Here is a 7,542-nt window from a genome sequence, read left to right as displayed (position 1 = left end):
CTAGCAGACTAAAGGGGCTTTTGGATGCTATCTTGCCATATAGTCCCCTTGATCCCATCCAAAGTGACTGAGTGGAGGCACCAAGAGAGTTTTCTCCCCCCAGGGTTGCGGGGTCTATGGCTCAGAAACAGCCCACCGCGCAGGCTGCCGAGGAATGGGCTGGGGGAGCTGCCCAGAGCTCCTTCCCTGTTGTGAGAAAGAAACCACAGTTCGATCTGCTGGACTCTTCCACCAAAGGGAATTAATGACTTTGCTCCGCTTGGCTCCAGCAGAGGTTTCCTCTCTGACGCAGCAGGAGCCACAGGCCCGTTTCCTTTTGGAGAGTGGAGGACTTCACTTGTGGCAAGCCCCAGCCCTCGGGGAGGGAGGCTGCTTACTTATCAGGGGACCCAGTGGGAGCAGGAAGCGAGGGTGCCAAGCACGACTTCTCTGTTTGTCCTCCAAGGAAGCAAAGAGCTGGTGGGGAGTTTAATGAGTTCCTGATGCATGCAGGGTGGAAGGAGCGCTGGCAGACAAAAGTTATGGGGATCACCATACGCTGCAGTCTGAAGTTTCAGATTGCAAATGGAGATCCACAGCTCAGCAAAGGGTGAAACAGCCTGAATCCTCGTGCGTTCTGGGGTGGAGGGAACAGGGAAATATGCAGGGCAACTCTAACAGGCAGGAAGGTGTGGAATGGGATAGGAGGAGATGGGAAGAGCCCAGCAAGTAGCGATGGTGGATGGGAAGGGGAGCGCTGACTGGTGGGAGGTGGGAGCGAACCGTGAAGAGCCGTGAGGATGCTGAGAAGTGCTGAGTGATGGTGAAGGCTGGAGGAATGAGAGGATTTAATGACAAAGAAGGGGAAGGAGGGAGGCTGGAAGGGCTGCCATTGAGGACAGGGGATGATCCGCTTCGAGGTAGAGCCCAGAACCACCCCAAACTCGTGTATATCCAGGCCTAGAAGTGCAAAGACATAGGCACAAAGGATTTAGAGTTGCTTTCATTTCAACCCCCATGGACTGGAACAATTTCCTTCTTGCTTTCCAAGAAAATTTGGGACTAACCATAACCAGCCAAGCTCGTTTTCCTCCCTTTCTGGATAAAATGGACTGGGGAGCGTGGCATTAGCGGAGGCAGCAAGAACCAACCCGTGCAGCAGGACAGTTACACATCCAACCTGTCTTGGGGTGTAAAGCAGGGCTCCCAGCTCTGAAAACAGGAGAGGCCTACTAGCGGGCTCTCTCAGGAGACAGCCGGAGGGATGCAGCACTGCGGGGAATAGCAGGGTCCTGCAGGCGTCTCAGGGGAAGAACCTGGTCTGTAACTCTGCAGCAGATGGTCTGTGGCATATAACCCTGCAGGAAGCAGGCTAGGAAGAAGTGGGAGAGCTGCAGCGAGTATAGACTGGGTCAGGAGGAGAGGTTGTTTCTTCAGACACGAAGCTCTTTAATGCACACTCCTCACATCCTTATGTGAGGCATCTGTATTCAAGAGTTGTATTTCTGAAGAAACAACTGATGCTCTAAAGAAAAGGCACTAGCGCCTTGTAGCTGGAGAGTGTCCTTTGGTACATGGCTAGCAATCCCTCTCCTCCCATGGCTCCCTGCCTAGCTATGCATTTGTGTTTTTTCCATAGCTTTGTGGAAGTTTGGAAAAACCAGAGTGGGGGGAAAACAGGAAAATCCTTGAGAGTGCTCCCTGTGCTGCAGTCGGTGTCGGGAATGGGGTGGAGGGGGAAAAGATCCAACTCGTGCCAAACTGCAACTTTGGTACCAGGAAGGATTTCAGACACCGGAAAGCTTTTCCTGGGGTTTCTCGTTAGATGAGCTGCTTTTCCTCAAAAGTTCTGAGTGACAAATCGTAACTGGATCTATCTGTGCAACCTTTTCCATGGCTGTGTGATCCAAGCCAAGGCTTGAGGAAAAACCTAAGGGTGTTGGCAACAGGAGGCAGCACAGGCTGCGTTCATCAGGAAGCCAGAGCCAGAGAGAACCTGAAGGGCCGTCCAAGTTCGGCTGCCTCAGTGAAGAAGTCCATTTGTATGGGTAATAGCTGGATCCCATTGCTTTTCCCCCACGATGCTTCAGAGCAGGCCCCCAATGTCCATTATTTCCTGGCCTCGTGGACTGCAGTCGGCATGAGACTTGTCCCGAGGCGTGATTCTCCAAGGAGTGCAATGGAAAGCCTGTTGGCCTGACCCCCACGTGTAGTCATCTTTGGAAAAATTCAGTTGCGGAGTCCATAATAAGTCAAACCATCTTCCCACCGGTGCTGCATGAGCCAGTGTTGTCACCGGCGCTCTGAAGAGAGGCAGGCCCTTTACATGGGTGCTCCAGTAAAACAATTGCTATTTCAGAGGCAGGCCAGGGGGCCCTGCAAGCTCCTGTCTGCCATCCTGAGCACAGCCAGCGCTTCCCGTCGCTGTGAAGCACGGGGTGACCTTGGGGTAACATGTTCAGTCCTTCCTCGACCTGTCTCTGTCCCTCTAGACAAGGACCGTGGCTCCCATTGCAACAGCAGTGCCCCCAGATGTGCTGCCATTTCTGTGGTACGTGCCTGGAATCGCTACTGATTTTTTCAGCAAAATACTGACAAGGATTGTCTGATGATAACGATTCATGCTTCTTTAACCCATTTCAACTCGGTGTCCCCTGGTCCTTCAGACATTATATAGTTCTCTGTGGGGGAGTTTAGACTTACCAACACCACTTTAGAGGGGGGAAACTGAGGCACGGGGAAAAAAGTGATTTCCCCAAGGTCAGATATAAAGCTGAGGAATACGTATCACAGTATTGACCCCCCAGATTGCAGTCATGTTGTGCTGGGCGCTGGGCAAACACAAGAGGAGACGGTGCCTGCCCCAAAGAGCTTATGGCAGCTAAAAGGCAAGGAAACTGAGGCCTGAAGAGGGGAAGGGACTTGTCAAAGGGATGCAGGAGTCAGGGCTCTATCCTGGCCTGCTACACACTCCTGGTGAACCACCAGCACCTAAGGCAGGGGCGGGCAATTCTTTTGGGCAGAGGGCCGCTTACTGAGCTCTGGCAAGCCATTGAGGGCCGCATGACAGGCAGCCCAGGGCAGATTAATATTAATTTTCTAAATTTTTTAGGGGTCCCGCGGGCCAGATAGAATGGCCTGGCGGGCTGCATCCGGCCCCCGGGCTGCATTTTGCCCACCCCTGCCCTAAGGTCATTCGAAGAAGCTGAGCCGATGCTGAGGCCATGGGCATTGTTTCATGCTCCATGTGCACTGGGGCCAGCACTGCAGCTAGGGCAGAAACAAAGACTTGTGCGGAGACCGTGGCTATCCATTTCCTAAGCAGCTCCATCTGAGGTCAACGGCTCCAAACACATGCTCCCTCCCTCTGGCCCCCACCTCCTCCCCAAGGCTGGCAGCGGAGCTTGCTGTACTATCCCATGGCCCAGGCCGGGACACAGCGTGCACAGGAATGTGCCAACGACAGGGAACGATCCTCCCCTGCAGAGCAGCAGGATGAATAGCTGGCAGCTCCAGCCCTACTGATTCCTCGGGGCTGGGGGCAAAAGCGATGGCCAAACACATCTAAAGCCAGCTAGCTGCCTCTCCTGTGATGCACCCCAAGGCACCTGCCCCCTTGCATGGGCACCCTGCTGTCTGCTCCCTTCCTCGAGTGAAACCAGGCCTGATCTTATCCCTACAAAGTCAGCAGCGAGGTTCCCCTGGGCTCCAACATATGCAGAATTGGGCCCTGGTAGGTGCTGCTTGGTTTCTGCCTGTTTATAAGCGGTTCTAGGTCATTTCAGCCTCCTTGGTCAACAGCAGCCTCTACCAACTACCAGGGGCTGCAGGCAGGTGCTGCTGACAAGCTGCTTCTATTCCTCCGTCAGGCAAATGTTTGCAGCCACTCTTCCTGACTCTACCTCAACCCACTTCAGTGCTAGACATCATCTTCAAAAGGACCCCACCAGTTCTTCCCCAAAATCCCCAGAAAGGGCCTGGTGCTTTTGGCAGCCCAGCATTCAGGAGCTGGTAGGAGCGCAAGCTGAATTCTTAAATGCAGCCAAGGGTTTTATTGGATCACGGCCAGGGTGGAAAGCAGGTTAAAGATTCATTTTTAAGGAGTCGCTGGAAACCTCCGGGAAGTCACCACCCAGAAAAAACGTAGCTGACTGCTCATTTAGCTGCATTTCGTACGTGCCCCCCCCCCCCCCCGGCCGTGCCCCAGCAACGACACGCGCTTTGGACCTGTAGAGCTTTGGTTACACGCACTCCCCGTGCTGCTCTAGTGCATAGCCACAACTCTCAGCATCTCCTGGTCTTGGCTGTCAGCTGGTCTCTGCTGGGGCAGGATTGAGCTCTCCAGCTCTGGCTATTTGTAGCTTCTTTGGGGACAGCTTGGCTGCTCTCTAGTTGTCTGTGCTAACCAGCCATACATCACCACTGCAGTCCCAGCAGGAGTCGGATCGGGGTGCCCCAGTAGCAAGAGCAACTCCCTAAGCTGGGAATGAGGAGCAGGCTGCTGGCATCATGCTGGGACAGTCGCATGCGCCCAACACATGCCTAGACATCAAGCCTCCAAATAATACCAGGTGGTTTGACTTCAAGCAACTCACTTCCTGCTTCTGTGCCTCGCTTTCCCCATGTGTGAAACACAGCTGATGCTCGTGGAAGGTGAGGGTGTAGAGCTCCTCAGAGGGGTGACGCTATGAAGGCACAAAGGCTTACAAACCTCCTTGGGAGGGAGCTGCCAGGCAATGCGCCATGAGGACGGGAGCTGGGAACAGTAGCTGAGACACCTCAAGGACAGCAGCCTGTCCCAGGGCTGGGCTGAGGCCACCATCCTCAAGGAGAGACAGCAGTGCTGTTCAGGTAGAGCTTGCTGTCTGGCAGGAGACAGGTATTCCCTCTGGTTCCTTGTACGAGGGAACACATGCACACACACATGCACACACACACACTGCTGTAGGCTAGCATGCAGGCAGAAAAAACCTTAGCAGAGGACAGATCGGTGCCCTCCCAGGCCGTTCCAGGCTCCCTGCACCAGCATCAGCATTTGCACTTTTCCTCAACTGTAGGCTGCTTTGAGTTCCCATTTGTTTCCTTTTGCTGGGGGTGGGGAGAGCTATGGCCCACGATAAAGAGGAGCATTGTGTGAAGGCTGGTCACACAGAAAAGCAGGTGGGCAAGGCAGCCATGAGAGCATACACTGCAACCAGTCTGCAGGAGTGGGCACAGCTCGGGGGCAGAAAAGGCAGCTCACCGCTACCCCACGGCACCACTGCTGGGTTCTTGTCTCCTCTGCCCTTGACTCCCTGTGTGACCTTGGGCAAGTCCCTTCCCCCTCATTAGGAGGAGTTGCACTTGCCGAGCTCTGAGCGGCTTTGAGGCTCTCGGATGGAAAGGGGTGGAGAGGCGGTGGTTGCTACCTCGTGGCATTTAAATTCAGCAAAAACTAGTGCAAGGGTGAGTGGGCGGAAGGAGATTAGGAACAATCTGCACCCTGGATGAGAGACAGCCCTGAGGCCCCAGGGGCATAACCCGAGACAGGCCAGAACTGCAACTTGTAACCATCAACCGAGATGAGAGGAGACATCAGAGTCCAAGCCCAACCCTTGAAGCCTCCTACAGGCCCTGCTTTCCAATCTAGTTGCAGCCAAAAAACCTCTGGCAACTAGAAACAGTGGAAGTTTCCTATAAAAACCAGCAAATCTCACAAGATTCTTGCCATTTCAGGTGCAAATCTTATATAACGTCTGTGCATGCTTTCAGCATCCTCCTATCCAGGCTCAAGCAGTCAGAATTCAAGCCAGCAGTGGGCCAAAACACCCCATTAGCATCCCATCAATAATTATAGCAGGATTAGTCATACTGGAAGGTGCTGCACAGTATTTATAGTGCAGCAGACTTCAAAGTGCAATGCAAGATCAAGCTGTTTCGTCCATCTGTTAGCTAGAAGGCAACTGGTAATGAGGGGGGCAAGGCCCCTAGGTTAGCCTTTGTCTAATCTCTGGGCATGCTTAAATACACTCCAGCAGGCCCGTCCCATCCTGTAGAGATTGGCAGTGAACGTCCCCATCCGCATGGTACAATCTCGTTCTTACACCACACAAAGCGAGTGTTCCCAAATGACCCAGTCCTGTCAGATAAGCTGCAGTCTTGCACAGCACAGGATGTGGGCACCCAGGTCATGAGTGCATTCAAGGCACTCAGCACTAATAACCAGCCTCCCCAGAGTGAGGGCTCAAAGGCTTCCTTCTGCCTGGCCGCTAGCTAAAGTCCAGCAACCAGGCCCTTGTGCAGCGCAGCCCAGAGTCTGCCGAAAGATGGGGGAGTTGCATCTAGCGCATTTGTGCTACCGCTCCAAATTCAGCCTTAGATCCTGTCTGCGCTGGAGTAATCCTCTGGTTCTCCACAGCTAGCATAGCCAAAACCCTTTCCTTGGCCAAGGGAGAGAGAGGATTACCCCCCTCAGGACCCATGCCTGCTAAGAGCCCCTCACAGGTACAGTCCAAGCCAACAGGATGCCTTCTCCTCAAGCCAGCGATTTCAGTGGCTTTGCTCCTCATTTGCACCACAAACACCTGGATGAGGCAGGGCTACATCCAATGGGTTTTTCCAGATTTACGTCCGGCGAGACAAGACTCGATGCCAATGTGGTTCTTCCCGAGTGACGTTAGGGGAGTGAAATGGAAATCAGCTCCAGTGCCGTTCCTTTGGGTTCACACTGGGGGATGAGGCAAGAACGGGGTCCGGGGATCACTCCCGACGTCCACTGGGATGGGTGAGAGGAAAATCACCCTGATGTCCATCATTTGAGTAAAGAGGATGTTCTGAACGATGCTAACACTTGACATGGCAAGGTCCAGGGGATGAAGAGAACAAAAGGCTAGGAGCCAGGACCCCGGGGTTTGGTTTAATTCCACCACTGATGCTGTGTGTGACCTTGGATGCATCTCCCAGGCCATTCCCAGCAGACCGTTTCTGCAGCTTCCGGCCACCCAACTTTCAGTCGTGGACAATATTTTCAAAGGAATGGAGCCATCCACAGCCCTTGCTGACTTCAGCTGCAGCCAGCTCCCTAGAAACGGGTCCAGGTTTGAGCACTGGATTTAAGAGGAAAAGGCAGGGATTCTCCCAGGATGCAGCTGGCTCTGGCCAAATGGTCCGTGCATCCTCTGTCTCCCTGCATCAGGATCTGCACCCAAGCCAAGTCAACCTCAGAGCAAAAGAGAAAGCAGGACCCGGGGATGGAGAGGAATGTCCAAAGCAGGAGAGGGACACAACACCCTCCCTCTGCACCACCTTGCAAACCGGGGCTGGAAACCTTCCAGGGAACCCCCAGCAGAGCGAATAGTGGCAGCGGCTAAAGGAGCTTGCTGCCTGCTCCTGGGCACAGCTGTCAGTCACGTAAGCTGGGGAAGGCGAAGGGCACCTTCCCCATTGCTATTTATGGTGTCTAGTCCATGGAGGCGGCCACCCCGTGGAAAGGAAGGGTTAAAAAAAGGTGAAGGCCATGAGCCCAACAGGAAGAGGAGGAGGAGGGAGGGGGTGGGGAGAGAGAGAGGGAGAGAGAGACTGTGC

The sequence above is a fragment of the Alligator mississippiensis genome, chromosome 14 (assembly GCF_030867095.1).
Source record: "Alligator mississippiensis isolate rAllMis1 chromosome 14, rAllMis1, whole genome shotgun sequence".
NCBI classification, from domain to species: Eukaryota; Metazoa; Chordata; order Crocodylia; family Alligatoridae; genus Alligator; species Alligator mississippiensis.
This window is presented reverse-complemented; position numbering follows the sequence as displayed.